The 26,278-nt window shown below is 42.1% G+C and overlaps 1 long non-coding RNA gene and 1 pseudogene across 1 annotated transcript in view; both read right to left on the reverse strand.

Moving 5' to 3' along the window:
• Positions 1–26,278, reverse strand: part of LOC148935747 (uncharacterized) — a 292,726-nt gene that overhangs the window by 234,552 nt on the left and 31,896 nt on the right. The window contains exon 3 of the long non-coding RNA XR_016140226.1: positions 23,868–24,321. This is a non-coding gene — a long non-coding RNA (uncharacterized LOC148935747). The remainder of the gene's footprint in view (positions 1–23,867; positions 24,322–26,278) is intronic.
• Positions 3,171–7,741, reverse strand: LOC148935756 (uncharacterized; annotated as a pseudogene).

A 26,278-nucleotide genomic window follows, 5' to 3' on the forward strand; every position in this document is an offset into this window, starting at 1 on the left:
ATTCTTAACGAGGCTACGTTGGAACAGATGCGTAAACCGCGATGTGGCGTCAGAGATATATCGAGTTTTGACTTAGACAAGTTTCCGAGGAAATGGGCAAAGACGCGCCTCGCTTGGAACGCTTTCACCTGGCGAGCGAGAGCGTTCTACGAGTCACCGAGGTCGCGTTCGAGATGTGGGCGACGAATTCGTCACTGACATTCGAGCGCGATTCGATGAATCCCGATATCGTGCTATCATTTAGGAAGGGTTTTCACACGTTCGTAGATTTTCGACATCGAGATAGCCGAATATGTCCGTTGCTGGACGGACCAGGAAATATACTAGCTCACGCCTTTTTACCATCGTCCAAAATGTCGGAGGTGCATGTGGATAACGCGGAGAAGTGGCACATCGAACTGACCGTTAATCCTAACGATACGATTCATCTACTGCATACGTTGACGCATGAGATCGGCCACGCGTTAGGATTACATCACAGTCCTCAGAAAATTTGATAATGTACGTCTTCGTTCCTTTTCCTGTGCGATTGAGCGAGGCGGATTTTCTCGTCATTCAGAATTTATACGGTTTAAGGAAAGAGCAAAGTCTTGAGACCAGCAACAACGACCATAGCGACGACCACGATCGCAATGCGCAACACGGGCGATTCCGCGGATCTGTGCGTGTTGCGACGCGTCGACGCGGTGTTGGTGTTAGAAAATAGAATGTACGTGGCGTATCGACGCCACTTATGGTCGGTCAACTTAAACGGAAAATCTTATGGCAGATCGTTGTTATTGACGGACTATCTGTGTTTCCTTCCCGATAATTTTACGCGTTTGGCGAGCGCGTATCGACGACCCTCGGGTCAACTTGTATTGTTCGTAGACGATATGGTTTACATGGCAGAATATCCGAGTTTCGAGCTAGTACCGGGTTGGCCGAGGAAACTGAAGGATATAAATCTTCCTCCTAACGTGAAAATCAACGCTGTAGTTAATACTAACGCGGGTTAATACGAACATTCACGATTTACAACGACGAGATCGTGGCCGAGATCGACGACTGCTCGATGATAGCCGTCAGACATAACTCGTTGCACGCGATATTTCCGGGGATTCCACCCGCCGTAACGTCCGTCGTTCGATACATTGACGATAATGTAACTGTACTTTATCGTTAAACGACAGTTCTTCAAGTACAACGAGTTTACCAGAAGTATAACTATGGCCGGTAAATTCGACCCGGAGATTTTTGGTATCGTGTGTCCAAGGGACGGACTGTTAGAACAATTGCGCGCTCTTCTGAAAAGACTCGCTCAGATGAGAAACGTATTTTCGAGCGAGGACGATTTAGAAGAGGAGAAGGAGGAGGAAGAAGCACGAAAGTTTTCGTATAGTGTATAGAGCGAAGGATATGAAACGTTTACGAACGATCAATATCGCGCGATCTCTCCGATTGTAAAGATATCGAGCATTCGCAGGGTTCCAAGACGCATCGAGTCGACGAGAGCGATGACGCGAGCAGGAGAGAATGCTCGATGATGACAGGCCGATCGCGTCGAGTTATAACAACACCGGTTGTACGAATAATCCAGTTAGAGTTCTAGAACGAAAATATCCCTTGACTAAGACGGGATACAAGTTCCTCAATGTATGTATCACTCTTGAACGTTCCTCGCGCGTGAATATTATCCTGGGAGATAGTCATCGCATAGCAAGGAGGTCTCGATAGCAAGGAGGTGTCGCCTGATATGTGGAGGCAGCTTCTCGAGCAATGACACGTTCTCTCGAAGTATCTATAGAGTACCAACGGAGAATCGTCCTTTCCGGCCCCGTCGCATATTGGAAATATGATTGTACGTTTCAGAAGAATCAACAACCTGACGATATTACGCCTGGAAACGCCCACGGTTCGCTTGGCTATGTCGAAGGAAACGATGAATAATATGTTCGAGCTCGAGCATTGCGTCAACCGACTCGTTATCTCGACTTTGACTAAGATATTAGCAAAGATCAACGCGAAATTGGCACGTTTCAAGGATGTCGCGTCCGCTAAGAATACGGAGAATATCTCGAGAGTCATACGCGATAGCGATGCCTTCGATCGTAACGACATTATCGATTGCGAACTCGTTGCTCTGTTCTTTGGGATGTAAGATTGAGATGAAATAAAGTGAGATATATATTGTAAAAATGTTTTTTTTATTTGTACTTCCCCAAGCATGTATATAAGCTGCGAGCGATAAAAGAATCTGATTATAATATAAGCAATGGATCTGATATATAATATAATAGTTGAAAACAATCTGATATATGATATAATATGATATAAATCGTTAACGTGACATTACAGTTCGGTGATACATTCGTGTCGTTTCACCAGTTGTACACTTTGCACACGTTCTCCATGGCGCAATTCTTCGCATGACGCTCGCAGTAGAAGGCACGAACGTCGTCCAAGGTGGTTAGGCGTCCTATATCCTCGAAATCCGCGTCAATAGTCTCGACGATCACGTCGTGGTCCGCGATGACGTCGCCGCCGAGAATCTCCTCCAATCACTTCTTTTTCTCCAAGCCTTTGACGTACACTCGTCTAGGTACGTCTCGCGATCGGTCGTACACGCCGCTTCGAATCACGGTCTTCGAAAATCTGTAAGCGACGTCGCCGTCGCTCCACTGTAGACCATGCTGTTATCCAGCACGCTCTAGATTTCTCCGCCTTTGTAAGAAGATTCCAGAGTATCGCTTCTCGAAACATTCGATGAGTCAGCTCTTTTCCATTTCTTAATATCGCCACTTCTTTAACCGTAAATTTCTTCCTTGGTAAAACCTTGCAGATCGACGAAGATCGGTACGTTCAACATCATCGCGAAACGGGGAAATTCGATATCTTTGCGCTCCGCTCTTCTTTATACGTTCGTTATCGCTATCGCATAAGGAAAACCGCGGTTTCCTGTTTTTTTACGTAAGTTTACCTACGACGTTCATCAGCGGGTTATACTCTATAACTCTATCGTGAACGATGAGACAATAAGCCGTTATGTTAGCCAGAACGTTCTCTTTGCACTCGAATTCTACGCGAACGTCGACGATGGTGCTCTTGATCGATTCGGCGGGAGCAATGACCACGAGCGGATCGTATTGCAGAAATCTAGTGACAGTTATGAACGGTCTCGCAGGTCTCGCACCCGTAATATGCCTTTCGAAATTTCAGATACATATCGTACAACACTGCGAACTTGTTACGCTCGAAATCTAGATTCATATCGTCGTAGGGAGATAGAACTCGGAATTCAAATAGAGTTTTACATTAATCAGCTTACAATCGAATTTAAAAATATCTTCCAACGGTACATTTTTCCTTCCGATCTGTAGTGCGAAAATCACGTATCGCGGTTTCTCCAAATACGTCGCCGCTTTTATCGCCCACGAATGCTTGGTCGTACTTTGCAACAGCGGAAATTCGTACAGATCCCACGTACAGAACCAACGTACATTCGTACAGAAAGCTCATACTCATATCGTCCGCTGTCCAACGTTCACAGAAGTGACAGTTTGTTGACGTCATTCAGTATCACGTGCGGCATTTGCCACTGTATTCTCAACAACGTAAGTTTTTGTCTCTGATCCGGATGCGCCACGACGCAATTGTTATCGTTGCGAGCGCGTATCAGAATGAGTTCGCCGCGCGTTTCATTATGTGCTTGTAATCCTCGCAGAAACGAGGAGTACGTTGAGAGGCACGCAAAAGTTAAAATCGTCTAACGCTATAGGCGGTATTTCCCATCCGGTATTCTGTAAAGCTCTATCTCTCTCATAGCTCAACGATGCGTAGTTTTTCATTAAGGTCGTTATCTCGATGCTTCTATTCTTATCGATCTCCACGCCACGCTTGAATCGCGTATCGAATCTCGTCGAACATAAACGCGACGCAGTTGTTGACTAGCTTCGCTCTCGTAACTTCCTTCGCCGTACTTTCCTTCGCTGTGCCTTCCTTCGCGCTCTCTCTCGTCGCGAATTTTTCCTCGATGTACAGAAAACTTTCGCACGGCAACGTGTACAGATCCTGCTGCTGTAGGTATTCGTATCTCGTCGCTGTATCCGAATGTGGTGTTAGCGTACGAATTGTAAGTGTGGGTTTCTATTCTCACGATACGATTGTCAAAGATCGGGGCACCTCCGATATTTAAAATGTCGCTCGCCATGTTGATTCTTCACGACGAAATCTAAATATCTTAAGAACACGACGTTCGTGGCGTTCAACTCGTTTGCCCTTCCCTCGCGCACCTTCCTCGTCGCGTTGTTTCGCGGTAGGATCGCGGATGTAGCGATTGCGTCTCCTCCTCCTCTTGCGTACCACTCATTCAGAATCTTTCGTTCTCGCGCATCTCTTTAATGCCTTCGTGAAGTCGCACCGTTATCTCCTCTCCGCGAAAGTCGATCGGTCGCCCGTCCTAATCCACGACTCGAAGCGTGATATTGGTGACGTTTCGCGCGATGATCGGAAAGTAAATGATCAATGTCGGAGCGTTCGACAGTTTATATCCCGGAGGAACGTTCGGGGAAAACTCGTGTATCGTGTGAATCGGTTCGTCGTTGCTGTACGCACCCGCGGTAATATTGCACTCCACCTGAATGATATTCACGCCCATAATATTCACGGGCCCGTCGGACGTGTGCTATTTGTTCGGTCGTAGCACGCGCGACGACGAGAATCCTAGGAGCGAACCGATATTGTTCGGTTTCGCGAAATCGATTCGATGCTCGCCTAATCTTGCTTCTTATGGTGTTCTTGTTGGCACGAATGATCAGAGGCCGCGCGCCCCTCTCGCCCTCGTCGCTCTCGTCGCTCATCCTCTTGTTTTCGTCGATCCTTCGCTTTTTAGAGATAGCAGCGTTCAGATATCTGTCTATCGCGCTCAACTCGTACGAACCCTCAGGAATCACGATCATTTTGTCGTCGTAATAAAACTTATTATTCGTGGAATCGACGTTCGGTATAATGTTGTACGTCTCGAAATTGAGTGAGACCTAACTCGTAATCGTCGTCGCTCAGATCTAAGGCGAGAAAATAGCACGCCATGAGGACGCTACTCTTACCGGTGAACGAAAGGCTTAGCGACATCGCGACCGATCCTCGAGAGAAATCGCAGGCACAACTGACCGCAGATGCTCTGATCGTACGTCTGATACGATCCGCGATTGTACGTTATATTTATGTCGCCGCCGAGATATCTCTTAAGTTCCCTCGGCAGTCGAAGATTGCCGAAACCGTCGAAATAAATCGCGTCATTTCCCTCTTCGCGTAGGCGACGTGAGTATCCGAACTCGTCGAGTCGTCGAGATTCATGATGCCGCTCTCGTTGCGTCGCACCTTCGACGGTAACGCGTCACCATAAACACTTCTCTAAAGAAGGGTACTCGCAGACGCGCCGAGCAGTTCAGCTGTTCGTTCGTCGTAATGCCGGAGAGCGATAACTCGAACGATCCTAACGTTTCCTTCCATAATTTTTTTTTTTTTTTCGTTCTCCTCGTCACATCACTGCCACGTTTGTAAGGCGCTAGGTGCAATCAATGACTCTCCATCGCCCGATTGTGATGTTGCAACTCCTCCAGTTGACACCGAGCGGCCTTACCGCCTTCGTGACACCTGCAGCGATCAAAGAACCGAGCGCGCTTAATATCGGAAAAATGAGCAATAAGCCTCCACGTTTCACCGTCGGAAGTATTCTCTTCGTCGTTGTCGTCTTCCTCTTCTTCTTTCTCAAACCCATGCATAGCTTTGTTTTTGCTTTCATAGCAGTTCATACGGCAGTCGCGGCGGCTCTCTCGCCGAAGGTGGAATCTCCAGCCGTTATACGTTCGCGTGCCTTCTCGGCGAGAGCTCGATCGGCGAATTCCTTATTTCGCGAGTAGGCGATGTCGTGCTCGCGGTACGCCGTGTCCAACAGGTTTACGCCTCGATCGTCGCGCGCCAATCGCTTCGCGAGATGGATGCCGCAAAATTGATACCCGGGAATATGTAGTTCGAAGAGAAGCGTATTTATCATCGTATCGAGTAATCCCGCGCCGCTAAGCATTCGCTACAATTCTTGATAAGAGGCGCAGGACCGTCTATGTGCGATCGTTGCCACGGACGATTATAATGCTTCAGACACACGCGACAACGTTGCACCTCGGGATCTGCTCTCAGATGATCAGGTCTGTTCCACAGTAGCTCCACATATCTGTCGAAATCGCGCACGAGAACGATCCTCGGAATAAGTCGCACTGTTTGGCGGATAGATTGAGAATCGCGTTTGTCCGTTAATAGAGGAAACATATCGATCACTGTGTGCGATCGAATCGTCATCGAGTATAAGTGGAGCGATTATCGGTCGCGTCTCCTCGAAGCGAGCGCGCGCGTAAATGCGATTCGTTCGACGGTCGTCGGCTATAGGAGTGCTCAATCTCGATCGTAAGGCTCGACGAATCTCGGGCGACGCAGTCGGGAGGGCGCGCAGACACGGCTCTCTACTACCGAACACGATACGTTGCATCATTTGCGATCCCTCCAACTGCGGTAAAACGAACGTGTTGATAAGCATGCTCGAAAGTCCGCACGGCGCTTCGAGAACGTGTACATCTACTCGAAATCCCTGCAACAACCGAAGTATCGATATTTGGCGGAGCTGCTCGAGTTGATGGATGAGATCGGCTATTGCGCGTTCTCGAACAATAGCGACGTTGTGCCACCGAGCGAGGCGCTTCCCGATTCGATATTCGTGTTCGACAACATGGCCTGTGACAAGCAGAACGTGATCAGGGAATATTTCGCCATGGGTCGACACTCGAACATCGATTGTTTCTATCTTTGTCAGACATACGCTAAAATTTCGAAACATCTGATATGCGACAACGCGAATCTCTTGATTCTGTTTAAGCAGGATGGCACTAACCTAAAGCATGTTTATAACGTGAACACGGATATGTCGTATGAGGATTTTTACGTCATGTGTCGCGCGTGTTGGAAACGCAAATATGGTTTCATAGTCATCGATAAGGACAATGCGTTAAGGAACGGTACAGATGAGGATTTAACGATTTCGCCGTAGTATAGAGCAATCAGTTGTGCGACGAGGATGGACGTCGACACTGCTGCGAGTATAGACGTCGACGGCTAGTACGGATGTCGCTCGGCGGGAAAAAACGACGCGAGAGATCGCGAAGACTCAGGACTTTATTCGTAAAAAATTCAGAGAGTTAAAGACCGGTGAGATAGAAGAGGAGATCGCTGGAGAGGCGACTCAAACCGATCGTTCAGCCGTTGAAACGAATCGCCGAGAACACCACGCGAGACGAGTCAACCGAGGAAATTGATCGCATTCGTCGACGCTAAGAGGAAACACGAGACCGACGACGACGAGCCGCCTCTCGATCGCGACGGCGAGTCCCGCGACTAGAAACAAATCGGACGAATCGATCTCGAACGCGCAATGGGGACCATTAGGTCGCAAATATATGGGCCCGCTTCTAAGCGGGGACAGACAGAACGAGATCGATCACGTTTATGGGGTGTACTTCGATTTGGACGGCTCGATGCTTGGCGACAGGCGATTCGATGTAACCGCCGATGATCGTGATCGTGGGCGACACGCGATATCCGGGTACCCCGGGCTTATACGAGTTGATCTTCAAGAGACTTCCCGACGACGCCGTGTACACAGAGAACGACAAGCAAACGTACAAGAGTATACTGTTAATTACGAATGTCCATCGGCGTGATCACAACGCGCTTATGCCCATTCTAGGAAACAAAGGTTTCAAGTACAAGCATATCATCGCGCCGCTATTGCTCGATAGAGACAAAAGTGGCGCTGGTACTGGTAAAGCGAGAAAAAATGGGATCGACTCTGTTCCATCCGCTTTGCGGGTGAGAAACAAAGGAATCGAGTACATTCATTGGGACGATCCCAACGAACTAGATCGTCTTCGATTGCTCGATGCTTCTAGATGAGCTGGCAACGACGCTCACGACAACGAGATTCTATCGATACTCGAGAAGCTTCGCGAGATCGACGCGATCGAGTAAAATGCGGCGCGCGCTCGCGGCGACCGGTATTAGACCGTATAAGATACGTCATTTGGATATGCCAATCGACGATGCTGACGCGACGACCAAGGATTACGTCGACGACGCACTTCGCGTAAAGAGCGAGGAGTCGAAAGCTCTAATGAACGAGCTATGAAAACAGCTGGAAGATATGAACAAGCGAATTCGGAATATTTTCCTACAGTATTATGACGTAAGAACCGAAGTGGACGTTCTGCGACACTTCGAGAAGAAGAGAGAGGCCTCGCTCGTCGATTACGACAAACGAATAGAGGAGACGAGAGACGCGAACGAGAGCTCGAGAAGCGGGACGAATTGCGAGAAAAAGATCGGATCTGAGCGAGATCCGAAAGGTCATCGAGACGCTCGTCAAATGGTTAGGAATGGACAATACGCACAACTCTTGGATACATAAAACGGCTGTATTATAATGAATAAAAAAAGTACAAAGTGAAACAATTACTTATTTTACATTGATAAAAGTATTTATACTACATTAGTATCTAATAACGATATCTTATAATGATCCCACGGTAATGTATCGGTGGAATCGGGTATTAAGTATCACTTATCACCGTGAGAACTCAAAGCTAGCTTTAGTTCGGACACGGTGTAAACCTCATGCAATCGTATGCACGCCTGACGCCTCGATTGCTACAACGATTCGTTTAAGCAACACACGAAATCTTTGTTATCGTTTTCGCGACGGTACTCCTCTTGACGTCCTTTATTCTCTTCGTATCGCTCTTTCCCAGAACTTTCAGAGCGTACATTTTCGCCCTGAGTCCTATGAACTTCGTCATGATCGCTCTGTTGTTCTCGTCCTTCATCAAACCGAGAACCTTCTTGTTCGCGCGCGGTATATCGTACGCATTGTCGTCGGCAGGTAATCGCTGGTGTCGAATCTCGTGATATCCCGCTTATATATATTCTCGTAAACGTTCCGGCATTCCAGAAAATATATCAAGCTATCGATGTCCGTGTACATGATTTTGTATTTAGAGCGATAAAGCGGCATCATATAATCGTAATGAAAATCGTACAAACGCATCTTGGATATCTCTAGAATGCACATACCGACGTAAATTGGTTTGTTAAACTTAACTTCGAGTTTGCGCAACTCGACAGCCATGAGATTTTCGTCGAAGACGCTCCTGCTGTGAAAGTTCGGTTTCGCGATCAGCGCTTCCGCGCCGTATCTTCCATTCCAACGCGTCTCACGTCTACATAATTGCGCACGTTTTCCATTGTCTTGCCGAAAACCGCGTTGTTCATCAGCTTATACAGATTCTCGAACTCGTTGCTCGCATGAATTCTCCGTTCCGTATTGAACTCGATATACGCGCGCAGCCAAGGAGATTGCGCGAACCGCAACATGCGATAGACCTTCGTCACGCGTAAACCATGTCGCACGCACTGCTGAAGACTGCGATAGTGCGTCACATAACGCGACTTATCGTAGAGCATGGCGAGTAGCTTTTCGTTTCGATTTCCTGGCGGTCTCTCATCGGAAGATCCGCGTGGCTATCATGAAGATATCGCGGATACTCGAGATCGACCTCTAAAATATAACCGATATCGGAGTCAGATGATACGGACATAACGTTGAGACTCTCGACGTCCTGAACCCATCGAAATTCCGCATACGGTAAGGATTCTCACATAGCCCAGCCGTAGAGATTGTTCACGTAGTACATGAGATATGACGACGAGACGAATCGTACGACGATTCGTATTGATTGTTAGCTCGCGCATTCGAGCATTGACTCAGACCGCCGCATATACCGCGCTCTACAAACAGCACCATATCGATATCGGTAAGCAAATCGAATCGAACGTTCGTGTATTTCAACATAGCGTCCCACGTGTATCCCGGTAATGTGAAATAATGCGCTGAATCTAAACCGTAACTTTCCATACAGGTATCCCGAAAATTTTCAAAAACATTCTCCAAGAGAAGCACATCCGTTTTTAAATATAAATCGCTGTACTCACCAAGAGTCCTCACGCGAAAATGTTCCCCTTTCGCGCGTGCTTGTAATTGCTAGCGCTCACAGTTTCGCCAGTTAAAGAACTGTGACAGGCTTCGATCGGCGGTAACTCGGTCTCTAATAGTTTATTAACGCTGTCGACGTACTCGTACGAAAATACGCCCTTGCGCGTGAGCAACTCGAAATCCTCCGCGACGAGATCGAAGAATTCGAATCGCGCGATCCTCAATTTTTCCCGATCTAGATACGAAACTACTTTTTCTAAACTGATATTGAGAAACTTAAACAAATCTATGAAACGTAGTTTAACGCAATTTTTCCATTTTTCGTACGCCGAATCATTGACGATTTTCGAAAACGCGATGTAATTCTTCTTAGTCAGCGGTAATAGATCGACTCTACCTTCGAAAGTATTCGCTACATCCTTGATAATAAAATGCGCGTCGTAACTGGATAGATTGTGAAAAAAAACGGGAATAACGAACGCGTTCTGATAGTTCAAATTGTAGTTCGCATGCGCGGGTTCTCTGTACCGTCCGATAAGATGACAGTGATCGCGCACGCGAATATCGTACAGCCCAAAGATCCTTCCGCACACAATTTGTCGCCTTTTGAAAAGCACTCCGCTCGTCCGGCGTGAGCTCCGACATCGATACGCTCGCGCACAGAACCTTCCTCATGCGACACGCGAGAGCGCGCAGCTCCTCGACGAATCACGAGACGCAGTCGTCGCTTCGACGAGATCTATATGCGGATACGATTCCGTTGTATGTGCTACGCAAATAATATCTTACGCTGAATGCCTTGTGGTGTTGATAGGTGAATCTATCGTCGAAATTCCCAGCGAACCATCGATCTCCCTTTTCTAAAACGCACTCCAAATCGGCGTACACGGCGAATTACAGTCTCTCCTTTCTGTCGTGATTGCGAAAGGAGAGCCACTTGTCCTTGTTTGGAAGAATAACGGCGCAGTCGTTCGCTCTTCCGCATTCGACGCTATGCGCCATCAGTTTTTCGTTCGAGTAAAAATAATGCAGACATCTAAAAAAAAAGATTTATGATTAATACAAATTTACCTCGCGACGAGCATAATCTCTCTCTTACGTTTACCGATCGTATATGTACTTTTTCTCCTTATGCCTGTTTATTTGCGATGTTAACAGTCGAGATAGGTGCTTTATCCATACGAAGTGATCAACGTTATCGCCGCGCCGTTCGTTCAGATAGAGCAAATTCACGTGCGTAGACTTCTTGTTCCTCGTGAGCGACAAGAGAATCATGATACTGTTCTTCTCCCTTTTCTCTCGAATGGCAAATACGTTGATAGACATCGTTAAGACGTTCAAACCTAGCGATGTTTCGTAACGTCATAGGAAAGTCGATATTCAGCACCATGAATAGTGAGGATACGACGAAGGTCTATCCGGATGTAGATCAACGGGATATAGAGCGGCCATCACCGCCCACGCGAAGCACGCATTGTCGTTTAAACGTACGTTAATCACAACTCTCTTATATCTTATTTTCAAAGGAAGTGCCATCCAATATCCAGCGTGCATAGGATTACACTTATTCACATTAATCATCAAATTTAATATCCGAAGTAATGCCCAACCGCTGTCGCGTTCCTGAAATTCCTCCAGCAACGTCAAAACAACATTCATAACGTCTCCGTTGTACCATTCTCGTAGATCGGAATAGCTGGCGACATACCGAATAGCTGGCGATTCCTCGTGCGAATGCTTTTAACAGCGCTCTTATTATTCGCGATGAACTCTCCGTGAAACACGATGTTGACCTTTAAACACGCGTGCATATCGAGATCGACTCGCACTCGCTCGAGCAGAGGGACTCGTCCCTCGCGTCCTCGAGAAACCGTCGAGATTCGACGTACTCGATGTTTATCACCGCACCCGTTCGTACGCGATTCGCGAAGGCCGTCTCGATATCCCATTCGAATCCCTTCGAAACCGTACCCTGCACTCAAGTAACCGAAACATCGACTCAAAGCGAGTCTCGCACCCTCCAACTGCGCTACTCGAGAAACCAGAGAATTTATCGCCCAGTAACCGTAGGATCGACTCTATTCTCACACTTATCTCTGAAGACCTCGAAACACTCGATACACTCCCATTCCCAAATGCGATAGGCGCACACCCCTTCAACTCCCGTTGCGCGCTCGAGAAGATCGCGACTCTTCTCCATATCGCAACTCCCACACGGTGTTATCCCGACCGTCTGTAGGAACGACGAATTTAACGTCTCGAAGTTCTCTCTTTCTCGCTATTCTCTCGTAGATCACCTGTCGCTCAGAGCGAGCAACGTTTCGATCTACAATTTCTCTCTGTATCGATCTCTCGTCGCAGGTAATACGTAGCCACGTTCCAGCGAATGTTCTCTTTCGCCACGATCCACTCCTCGTCGTTGCTAGGCGCGATAGTCTCGTGACACTAAACTATCGTCACTCTCGATAACCAACTCGCAACGATCGTCGTCGAAATCGCGATGCGTCGTGTTACGATCGAACGCGCGTAAAAACGGATCTCTCTCGCTCGACTTCTTCCATGTACCACGTTCTTAGCAATGAAAAAACTGCCTCTCGCGAGGAGACAGACTAGATATATACTCCGAGGTAACATCGAAGACGCGCCAAACCGCAACATCCTAAAATAACAGAACTCGCATCCTACATAACCAGAAAACGCATCTTCCCGTCGCCGCAAAAATAGGACGCACTAGACATCTGCTAGGAAAACGCCTAGACACAGGATGATACGCACCTAACCGCAGCATCCTACATATAATCCTAAATATCTCTTTCCTCTTTTTACGTTCCTGATAAAATAATACAATAATAAAATAATACAATAATAAAATAATACAATAATAAAATAATACAATAATAAAATAATACAATAATAATACAATAATAATACAATAATAAGGTAATAAGATAATAAAATATTCTTTCGTCATTATTAACACTCATACGACGATTTTCTCCTCGCGCGACTCCCACCTCTCGTCTCTCTCATACGTTCCCGATAACGTCACCCTCGGTATCGCAAATTGAAAACTTCCGGCGCCACCGATCCGCCTCTCGTTTCTACGATATGCAAACGAACGAGGAAAGGAAACTCCGTCTCTCGCGGTTAGTCTTAAACTCATACATATTCATATATACAATACATAGTTATATTACAGTTATAGTACATAATTATATGCACGTGCACGCACACTTTTACAGCTTTATCGCGTTACGATTTGTACATCATGCGTACATAGATCTTTCTCGCTTCTCCACAACGATTCATATATCGCGCGATCTAGCAACTGTCGTACCAACTCCTTCTTCTTCCGATCCGACATTCATAAATTAAACTCTCGCGTATCTCCACCAGTTGCGCTAATTGATAGCAACGCGCTCTCTTCTTTTTCTTTCTTCCTCGTACGCGGCTGACGAAACAGTACCGCTTTTCCTCCAGTATTTGCAATGAATGCAAAAAAACATCGTCATCGTCATCGTCGTCGTTAAATACGTCGTAATAGCCGCTTTCACGAAAGCTCACCATGTACTCCTGTCGTCTGTTAATCTCAATCGGTTTCTCCTTTTCGTAGAGTACTTCCGTTAACAGATTATATGCCATCCCTCGATAGTGATACACACGCCTCTATTACCTTTTTAGGTGAAATCTTACGCTGAGGCGGAAATCGACAACTGCGTCTTTTTAACTGGTTAGAAATCGGAGTGTATTGTCCTCTCACGACGTACTCCGTCACATTGATCGATGGATACGCCGTCACATTTCGCAATGAAGAAGATGTTAAGTCATCCAACGAATGACACCAATACATCTCATCGTCATCGATCATTCGTATCTTGCATAGCTGACATCGATTCGCTACTTTGATGGTTCTCGCCATCGTAAACATGACAACAAGTATCATTCAAAAGAATTACTTCGACAACGCGCCAAACCGCAGCATCCTACAAAACAGGACGCGCTAAACCCCGCGGAAAACACCCAGACACAGGAAGCGCTAGACCTCGCGGAAAACGCTAAGGCGGCGTCGAAAACGCGCCAAACCGCAGCATCCTACAAAACAGGACGCGCTAGACCCCGCGGAAAACGTCCAGACCCGCGATTGCCCGGGGAAATCCCGCGACGGCCATGGGAAAAGAAAACCATCCTTACCGACTAAGAAGGATAAATTTACCCCGACTGCTAGAGGAATCCACCTTCTCCTGTTCTCCCGGATGATGGTTCGAACTCACATAAAACACAAGTTTAATTGTTACGACAAGTAATTCAATACAGCCACGCAAATGACACAGTTTATCTCACTCTTACAGATAAATTCTACGCGCGGCAAGCAACTGTCGCACCAACTCCTTTTTCCGATCCGACATTCATAAATTAAACTCTCGCGCAACCATAAATATGGTCAAATCATACGAGTACTACAATCATTTGGACTTTCCGCGGGTGACGAGGGCGACAGAAAAATGACGAACGGCTCGACAATCTCGCGAAGAACAACACGTGGCCGGCTCGCCGGGCGAAACAACGGTGATGACACAATAATGACCTCGCGGTCGCGGGGAACGCTTACTTACGAATTTCTTGCGAGCCAACCCCGCGCAATATCTTGTAATAATACAATGATACGGATATATATATATATATATATATATATATATATATATATATATATCCGTATCATTGTATTATTGACATGTTATTTTAACTATGTTATTTGCGATAAATATCATCACATGCCTCGGTAGTCGAAGGGATAAGATGGCTGCTCGGTAAACAAGAGATCCAGGTTCGATTCCTGGTTGAAGTAGTATTTTTTCGCAAAATAATTACGAGTTTTTACGATTGATTCGTGGTCGGGCCCCGCCGTGACGCACATCCTCCCTTCTTATTTTTAATATATATATATATATATATATATATATATATATATCCCACACTCGCGACCGAAATTTTTATGAAATATTCCTGGCTTAAAAATAAGACGAAAATTCTAATACGAAAATGCCGAGGCTATAATAGTTTTTAAATTAATAGCGATTAAAGTCGACTAATCATTTCACACGCTCAGACATGATGATATAACAAGTGATAAAAGCGTTACTATGAGGGCCTTCTTAACGTCAATTGAGATTATTATACAAATATGTTGATATGATATACTATTATATTTTTATTGAGAAATTATTTTTGCTTTTTTACGAAACCTTACGACATGTGTTAAGAATCGATATAAATAATGTTGTGTAGCGGTCCCCCGCTCACACAACTAATACCTAGCAAAACATACACGAAAAGCACCGTAGTCCGCATAGCGCAGTGGTAGCGCTCGAGACTCATACACCTGAGGACCTAGGTTCGAATCCCACTGCGGCCAACATCTTTTTTCCATCAAAATTCTTCATCTCATGGACAACGCTCCTCCAACACTAGACGCCACAGTTGAAATACAATGATAATGAAATATTTTATTAATTAGATCATATCTAAGCATAGAAAATAAGTACACTGTCTATGCGTTTGACATATCATACGAGAGAGGTTGTCTATGATATGTTAAATTTTGATATTTCGTTATATGATTATGATTAAATACAACGCATAGGCAATGTACTTATTTTCTATGATTAGATATGATGCAATATGATTAGATATAATGAAATATTTTATTATCATTGTATCTTAACGTTATTTATATCGATACTTAACACATGTATCTCGCTATTAAATTGATATTGATATTTTGTGATATGTTCCGGTATTAATTACACGTATGTAATATACAAATAGGTTTCGTAAAAAAGCAAAAATAATTTCTCAATAAGAATATAATAGTATATCATATCAATATATTTGTATAATCTCGATTGACGTTAAGAGGGCCTCGTGATAGCGCCTTTATCACTTGTTATATCATCATGCCTGAGCACGCGAAATGTTAGCTCTATGATTAGTCGATTTTAATCGCTATTAATTTAAAAACTATTATAGCTTCGGTATTTTTGTATTAGAATTTTCGTCTTATTTTTAAGTCAGGAATATGTCATAAAAATTTCGGTCGCGAGTTGTGGGATACCTTGTATATATATATATATATATATATATATATATATATATATATATATATATATATAGAGACACACACACACACACACACACACACACACACACACACACACACACACACACACACCCAAATAAGAAGGGAGGGTGTGCGTCACGGCGGGGCCCGACCACGAACCAGTCGTGAAAACTCGTAATTATTTTGCGAAAAAATACCACCTCAGCCAGGAATCGAACCTGGATCTCCTACTTACCGAGCAGGCATCTTATCCTTTCGACTACCGAGGCATGTGATGATATTTATCGCAAATAACATGTTTAGAATAACACGTCAACAATACAATGATACATATATATATATATATATATATATATATATATATATATTACAATATACACATATACATGTATTCTTTCGAATCCCCACGACCGGTACTCCAGAGAGATAATGGTCCTATTCTCTCGATGGATGCAGGTCGGACTGCAGCGGCGACACCCTCCATTGGCAAATATACAAATAATCCTCCTGGAGCACGACAGGAGAGATTGCATCAAGCATCACACACACACACACACACACACACGAGAGTCGTTCGATAAGGTAAATTTTTGCGAGATAGCGTCACAATGAACCGTGTAGTATATAGCTAGGAAGTAACACTATTCAAACTGCCTCATACTAAATAAGTTTCAATCAAAAGCGACGCTTAATTTACATGTAGCAGACGTTGGAAGTGAGCATGGCAGCATTTGTCGTAAAAATGGAGAAAGACGAATTCCAGCAGTGATTAAACATTTTTATTTAAAGAAGTGGACGGCTGCGTAGATTAAAGCCGAATTGGACGAAGTTCACGAGGACTCTGCACCAGCGTTGAAGATTTGGATAAATGAATTCAAAAGAGGACATCAACCGTTTATTTTTGGATTAATGAATTCAAAAGAGGACATCAACCAAAAATGAAGCGCGTCCCGGACGTCCAGTTGAAGTCACTATGCCAGAAATGATTGAAAAAATCCATCGTATCGTCATGGAAGATCGCCGAATGAAGGTGCGTGACAAAGCTGAGATTATAGGCATCTCAGTATAGGGTGCATAATATCCTGCACAAAGAATTAAAAATGAAAAAGTTTTGTGCACGATGGGTGCCGCGATTGCTGATCATCGATTAAAAACGCATGCGAAAAGACATTTCGCAGCAATATTTATCGATGCTTAAGCGCAATCCACAAGATTTTTGGCGTCGATTCGTGACCGTAGACGAGACTTGGATCCATCACTATACACCCGAGTCAAAAGCAGTCGAAGCAGTGGACAGCGCCTGGTGAATGTGCGCCGAAGAAGGCGAAGACTGTTTTGTCAGCCGGGAAGATAATGACTATTGTTTTTTGGGATTCCCAAGGAATTATCTTCATTGACTACTTACAGAAGGATTAAACAGTTACAGGAGCATATTATTCTACACTTCTGAATCGTTTGTACGGAGAGCTGCAAATGAAACGGCCGAGATTGACGCGCAAAAAAGTCATCTTTCACATGACAATGCTCCGGCTCACCTCCACAGTCACAATGGCAAAATTGCATGAATTAAGATTCGAATTGCTGCCCCATCGACCCTATTCTCTTGATTTGGTCCCTTGTGACTTCTTTCTATTCCCAAACCTCAAGATCTGGCTCGGGGAAAAGAAATTTTCGTCCGATGAGGAGGTCATCGCTGCTGTGAATGCGTATTTTGAAGGCCTCGGACTTCTTACTTTTCCGAAGGGAAAAATTAGAACACTGCTGGACTAAGTGTGTAGAACTTCAAGGAGATTACGTCGAAAAGTGAAAAAAAATTTTCCAGAAAATAGGGGATTTTATTGTTTTTTTACTTGACTTATCAAACGATCCTCGCACGCGCGCACACACACACACACACACACACACACACACACACACACACACACACACACTCACACACATATATATTACAAAGGGGTCCAATGTTCTCACGGTAACGTCTCCGTCGAATCCGATACAATGTATCGTTTGTCATCGTACGGACTCAAAGCAATTTTTTATTCGGACACCATATATATTTTGTGTAGTTTTGATCTCACACATGACTGACGACGAATCATTTCGATTTCTTCGCTCAAACACTGCGTGTAATCATCAAAGATTATTGTTCGCGCTACGATTATTCTTTACATCTTTCGCCTTTTTAGTGTTCTTTTTGCTGTCCACCTTCACCACGTATATCTTCGCTTTGACAAGGAACCTGTCACAACTATCCGGAACCGATTTGATTCTCCTTGAAATATGTTATTAAACACAAAATCTAAGAGACAGTTTTTTTTTATATGTGTTTAATCGGAGTTTTAAGGGGTGAAACAACCTTTTAAAGACTAACCTATATATTTTTGATTTCTAACGGAATTATCAATGAAATGATGAGTGTTCAAAAATGAACCTATCTTATCATTGAAAGTTTCGCGCAGGCGTCTTTTTCTGAGATGGCAGCACTTCACGGACGCATGCGTTATTCATGATCGTCCGAAATTGGCCGCCTGAGCGCGCTCGCAGCTTTCTTCTCTATTGCGCTCTTACTCTTGACTCTCGTTTCGACCATTATGCGCCTCGCATATCGCTCTGATTAGACCTTCGCTCTCGTGAGGTACTCGTTAATAGAATTATAAAAAGACAGCTTTATCAAGAATCACTGAACCTTTCGATGAGCGAAAGGTTCAGTGAAGTGAAATGATAAGGAGGCTGCCGAATTATCTCAAGACTACACCAAGACGAACTCGTGCTCATTACGTAGCGTTCACGTGGCCGACCAGTGAATCCTTGGTCATTTTTCTCATCATTGGGCTTGCTCACTTAGAGAGCATATATAATCTCTCCAAGATTCGCGGAATATCATTCGGCTCATCGGTTTCGGACTTCTCATGAAATTTAAACTTTTTTTGCTTGTTTAGTGTTCAACTCGTGACGTGTCTCACATACTCTTATGACATTGGAAATCTCAAAACTAGCAATCTATGATATTTTTGATATCGGAATAAATTAATCACTATATAGCCTTACTCGAAACGTCACTCACAGTTCCAGTATTCTTATCACCCTAGCTATTTCTCAAACAATAAGATATATAAAAAAATGTTTTAAACAAAACTTTTATAATTTCTTATGTACTTTACTGTGTATTTAGATTTTTTTAAAATTTAATATTTTTCAAACTATCTCCACTCCCCATTATTATTTTTACATAATTTAAATTTTTCTTAAGAATAAAAATTAAATAGAATTTTATGCCAAATTCAACTGTATATAATAAAATTATTTTACAAAATCGCATTTTTCCGAAATAACTTGAAAACGTCGCTATATGCATCGTTTGTACTTTTATGTAGCGCTTGCATGACAAAATTATGTTTCTACTTTATGTATCAAATAATAATAACAATAATAATTTTCATTGTTTTTCTTTAATTATTCATATAAAAACATTCACTTCTTTCATTCATTCTTCATATATTTTATTATTATAGTACCTTAAGTTTAAAATTATTTTTATTTACTTATACTCTTATTTGTTTACATTGTCTTTATACACTAATTCCTAAATATACTTAACATAATCATTTTTTAATGTTTATGATACATTTATTTTGTAACACAAATTTATCAATTTTTTATTATTTTTTATAAATATTAAAATAATTATGTTATTATATTATTTAGCCATTCTAAAGAATACTCCTAATGTTTTGAAAAAAGTCACGTCAAAAGACATGATTTTGTCATAAGAAATAAATAATAATGTTACTCTTAAAATACGTGTTTGTGATATAAGAAGTGATAATAATTTCATTACATGTTGGCTACGGAACCAATTTTGATGTGCTTTTCAATCGACCAGCAGAAAGTTGAGCGCGAGCTGGGTCATATGGAACATAAACAAAAGATGACATGCTCGACGCGACTATTCTGTTCTAATCTTTTTTTAAAATTCGGCCAATATATTAACATAGGAAGTAAAAACACAAAAATAAATAAACGTAACGTAAATTTACGTCGTAACGTTTTACGATGAAAAAAAAATCAAATTTATATTTAGCTTTAATAAATTATAATATGATGAAATGAAAAAAATGTAAATATGTCGTTTTTATATTTTATAAATCACCAATTTTATTTGATAATTTTGACAATATCGATCCACAACCACGGGCCGACATCCAGATAAAAAATGTAATGTCAGACCCTAGGATCGACCCCAAACAAAAAGACTAGTGTCGATCCCTAGGAATCGATGCCGGTCAAACAGAAAAATCAGTGTGATAATTCCAAAAGATATTACAGGGAAAATACAAGATGTTTATGGATTTCGGCTTTGGAAAAATTTTGCTAAAAATTTTTCTGACACCATTTTATTATTGGAAAGTGATATAAATTTACATCAACAAAATAATAAAATTACAATTTTTGATATATAATTAGTTATCATCTCCTTGATATTATAACTTATTTAAATATTCGTGGATATACGAATAAAAGCCCAGAGGAATTTAAAAATCCAGTAAAATTTAGTTTTGAAGAAATTTCAACATGTGATATCGAAAATTGCAACAATATAGCTGTAGTAAGATGTTCTTGATGTAAAGGATTAGTATGTTTAAAACATTTTTTTATGGAATATTATTATTGTAATATCTATAATGAATGATATAAATAATATAATAATAATAATAATATCATCTATATATATATATATATATATATATATATAATATATGATATCATAGCAATATAAGGGATGAATGAAGAAATGGATTTTTATATATGTAATTATATTATATGTTATATATGTAATTAAATAAAACGAATAAGAGTTATTATCACTATTATTATTTATAATACATAATGCAGAAAAGCAAAAGCATTTGTAAGCAAATAAAAATAATTTTAAACTTAAGGTATTATAATAATAAGATATATGAAGAATAAATAAAGGGAGTAAATGTTTTTATATGTATAATTAAGAAAAAACAATGAAAATTATTATTATTGTTATTATTATTTATAATACATAAAGCAGAAACACAATTTTGCCACGCAAGTGCTACGTAAAAGTATAAACAATGCATATAACGACGTTTTCAGGTTATTTCTGAAAAATGCGATTTTGTAAAATAATTTTATACGGTTGAATTTGGCATAAAATTCCCTTCAATTTTTATTTTTAGGAAAAATTTAAAGTACGTAAAAATAATAGTGAAGTAAGGATAGTTTGAAAAATATTAAATTTTAAAAAAATCTAAATACACAATTATAAAGTACATAAAAAATTATAAAAGTTTTGTCTAAAAACATTTTTTTATGTATCTCACCGTTTCGTTGATAATTGATGGAAATCAAATATATAGGTTAGCCTTCGAGGAGTTGTTTCACCTCTAAACTCCAATTGGACACATAAAAAAATATGTGTCTTTTAGATTTTTGTGTTTAATAACATATTTCAAGGAGAATCAAATCGGTTCCGGACAGTTGTGACAGGTCCCTTGTGAGTCCGACAAATTCCGTCATTATCGCACCATTATTCTTGTCCATTCATTAGACCGGGTACTTTTTTATTCGCAAGGCATACGCGTTGTCCGTTGGATAATTGCTTTTGTCGAACAATATCGCGTTTTGTCGTCTCATATAGCATTGTCTCGTAAACATTGTCGCACTCGATGTAGTAAACAAGACTGTGTCGGTGTATATAATTTTGCATTTGTTGCGATACAACGATAACATATATTTATGATGAAATTCGTACAAGCAGATTTTCGATATGTCGAGTATACACATGTAAATCAGCTTGTTGAACTTCACCTCGAGTTTACGCAGTTCGACGGCGATTAAATTTTTCGCAAAGACGCTGCGGTTGTGGAAATTTGGTTTCGCGATCATTGTCTTCGCACCGTACCGTCCGTTTCATTTCGTTACTAGTTTTACATTTATATGATTTTGAACATTTTCCATCGTTTAGCCGAATACCGCATTGTTCATCAATTTATACAAATTTTTTTCGAAATCCTTTTTCGCGTACGGTCTAAACTGTATAACTGTGTATTTAGTTTGATGTAATCACGAAGGTGGATTGAGCGAATTGTAATTGTAATGTGATGTATCTTTGCGATACGAAGATCGTGGCGTGTGCACTGCTGCAAGCATTCTATTTTATTTTCTTCCATTTTCTTCCATTTTATTATTTTTATAATTATACTTGGTGATCTTAGTTTTATAAAAAGAGGATAAGAAGGGAGAGCGTGTCAGCCATGTCGGGGCCCGACCAGTCGTAAAAATCCACAATTATTTTTGCGAAAAATATCACTTTAGCCAGGGATCGAACCTAGATCTCCTACTTACCGAACAGGCATCTTATCCTTTTGATCACAGAGGCATGTGATGATATTTATCGCAAATAACGTGTTTAGAATAACATGTCACAATTCAATGATACACACATATATACATACACTACATATACATATATACATGTATATTCTCGAATCCCCACGACTGGTACTTCAGAAAGATGATGGTCCTATTCTTTCGATAAATGCAGGTCGGATCGCGGCGACACTCTCCAACGCCACTCTTATCCTGAAAAACGTCTTATACTTAAAAAGGAGGACAATTACACCTGGATAGACTATCTCGTAGATATGTCTCAAATTTTATAAAATTAAGCTCGGAATCCAGTACGAACAATAGGACACCTACTCCTTCAACAGGTACTAGATTTGCATATAGCAAAGCCTCCATTTTATTGCGGTGGATGACGCATCGTTTCTTATCGTATAGCATCGCGAGAAATTTATCCTGCCGCATGTCGAGTGGCTTATCACGCGTCGGACAGAAAGGTAGGTCGGTGTGTGTAGATGATGCAGATATTCGAGAATATAATCTCGAGAATATAACCCGTGAGTGATCATATCGATGTCGATAAACAACTCAAATTTTACGCGTGTGTGTTTCAACATGGCGTCTCACGTGAAACCTGGCAAAGTATACTAATGCGTGGGATCGAGACTGTAACTTTGGATGCAACTTTCAGAAATTTTCGAAAATGCCAATAACAAGACATCGGTCTTCAAATATAGAGCGCTATACTCGCCTAAGGAAAACCGTTGCCAGACATTCAAGGCGTGCGCGTTCTCCGACACTGTGTCGGTCAATGAGCTATAGAATGATTCGTGCGGTGATAGGCACATGTCTTGCAGTTTGTCCGCGCGATCCACATTCGTAGGGAAAGACACCTTCACGCGTCAATAAATCAAAATCTTCGTTCAATAACGTAGAAAATTGAGAACGTAAAATTTTTAATTTCTCTTTGCTTAAAAAAGATACCAATTTATCGAGGCTTGTACTTAAAAATTTGTATGAATCAATGAATCGTAATTGTACGCAATTTCGCGAATCTAACTTCATAGTATTTTTAACATGTAAACGAAATATATTTTTCCTTAGTTATCGGCAACACGTCGATCCTGTCTTCGTACGCCGTTATTTTCATGATAACAAAGTGTGCATCATAATCAGATAAATTATGGAATACTACGGGAATACAATGCGAGTCTTTGTAATTTAAGTTACAATTTGAATGCGCGGGACGACAATAACGACCGATAAGATGGCAATGATCGCATATATGGCAATACTCACGTGTCGTCTGGTGCAAATAATTTTTTGCAAATATGATAACGCGTCGCGCCATGGTAAACCTCTCACTGTTCTCTCGACAATGTTTTCATGGAGACATTCGCAGATAAGAGAATTTTTATGCGATGCGCCAAGTCTTCGAGTTGTTGCACGAATGTAATGCAACGCAGTCCTCACCGCAACGAAATTGATACGTTGATAACGCGTCGTCGTCCAAACATCGCACGTATCCAACGCTAAATACTTTGTGCTGCTGATATGTATATGATGTGTCTTCTTTCTCCGGTTTCATCTTTCGCAGTATGCGCTCTAGATCCGCATAGATAATAAATGGAAGTCGTTCTTTTTTGCAATGGTTCTTGAACACGAGCCACTTGTCGTCCTCGTTTGGTAATCGACACAATCGTTCATCGTGTGCAATTACAATTTCTCGGATGAACTAAAACAATGCAGACATCTGCAAAAAGAGAATGATTCTTTTTAATCTTTAAAAAACAATTATAAAATATTTTACGATTTGTTAAAAAATGTGTTTACATATCGATTGCAAAAGAATTTCTTGCATTTCTTTCTGTTGATTTGTGAACTGACGAGGCAAAACATGTTTTTAATGAAGGCGAAGTGCCCCGTATTATCAGGGCGGATATACCGTCGCGCGGATTTTGCACAACAGATTTGCATATTTCTCCATTTTTTTTGTTAGCCGTGTGGCGCTACGACTTTTAGGGTGCCGTTCCATGGAGCGTATCGCGCGTATCGAAAATCTGACCAATCGCGAACTTTCCGCTGTTTCCGAAATAGGTATACTAGGCCGGTTCTAACTCAGAAGCGTTGAGGGGGGGTGCGGGTGTGCGGGAGGGAACGGATGGCGCGAGCAAGAGGGGAGGGAAAAGTCAGAGGCGGCGATCCTTTGAACGGAGCCGCGGGGGGGGGGTAGACAAGATAGTAGGATTCGGTAAAGATAATATAAACAAATAGATAAACAAGTAGATAAATATATAGATAAACAAATAGAAAATTGCGACTCGAAGGACATGACGTCACGGGGGAGGGGGGGAGGGTTAGTGAAGAAAGACGAAACGAGGTGAGATAAACAAATAGGATAAGATAGCAAGGCGATATAAACAAAATGGGCGGCGAAGATGATATAAAAAATTGGACGCGTGGACATGACGTCGGGGGGGGGGGGGGCCGCCGCGCCCGCCGCCGCCACCGCCGCCGAGTAAAAAAATAAATATCTCTATCGTATACCTATTATCTCTTCCGTTGCGGCTCTCTCTCTCTCTTATGGCGAATGTTATTTTTCTAATTATTTTATGGTGGGGAAGAACGAAATGAAAAAAATACATGTTTTTTGCATATTATATATGTTTATATTTTTAAACAAATTGAATACATTTTTAAGTGTGAAATTTTTTTATTCACATGTTTTTTTCTTATACACTAAAAACTAAAGCTAACAGCTCGCAATCGACGAGTTGACGTCTATCGAAGATATCGCAATCGCGTATCGCATTCGGCACTTCCTCGGGATCTGTTACAACAGACGCGATGTTGGAGAATCGCGTATACTTAGTATCGTATCGACGAATCTGACGAGTCGATCGAACGTCATATCGATATATTCGTCCAGATCAAACATACGGCGCAGGGTCGATTCGATCATCGTTACGCGTACGTTCAAAGATTCAAGACGTACGAGTGTAACGTCGTTCATCTGACATCTGTAAACTCTGACGGTTAATGGTCCGACACTTATAAAATTGTCTTTGTAATCGTTTCGCAGCAATTTATAGATATTCCATCATTGCTCGTAGAGTCCCTTCCACGTTTCGAGAGACAGTATCAATTCCTGTCCCCGATGATCTCCCAGAGCGATCTCCACGTAGCTCGGTGGACCAACGTTGATTCCAATTTCCAGAAATTTGTAACCCGTGGCCGTCAGAGTGTAACGTCTGCTCAGTAAGCGCACCGCGCGACGCTCCACCAAAATACTGTGGAAATTAAATATATAATATTGCACAATATTGGAAAAAAGAGAAAATAAAAAAAATGCAGTTGAAACTTACGCGTTACATTCCTTCTTTTGTTTTTCGCCATTGTACGGGGCGCTGCGTCCTTTGGCGAAATACATTGCGTGTTGTTCGAATGATGGAGGAGCGGAGTATCTTTTTTGTCGTGCAGATCGTTCGATGGAGGAGGAGGACTGATCGGGTAAATTTTTGACATGGCAAACCGTTAACTTCCCCCTTCTTCCCCCCTTTTTTTTCTAGGAATTTCATTGTTGCAATCAAACATGTAGCGACATGTTCGCAAAGGAGCGCGATGACGTTCAAATTTTTTTTTCTAGGAAGAGCCCGCAAAAAGATAGCTCTTCGTAGAAATCGACGTACGTGTCGCGGCGTGTCAAGAGA

This window comes from Pogonomyrmex barbatus, unplaced genomic scaffold (genome assembly GCF_055798465.1).
Source record: "Pogonomyrmex barbatus isolate J1 unplaced genomic scaffold, ASM5579846v1 scaffold4, whole genome shotgun sequence".
NCBI lineage: Eukaryota > Metazoa > Arthropoda > Insecta > Hymenoptera > Formicidae > Pogonomyrmex > Pogonomyrmex barbatus.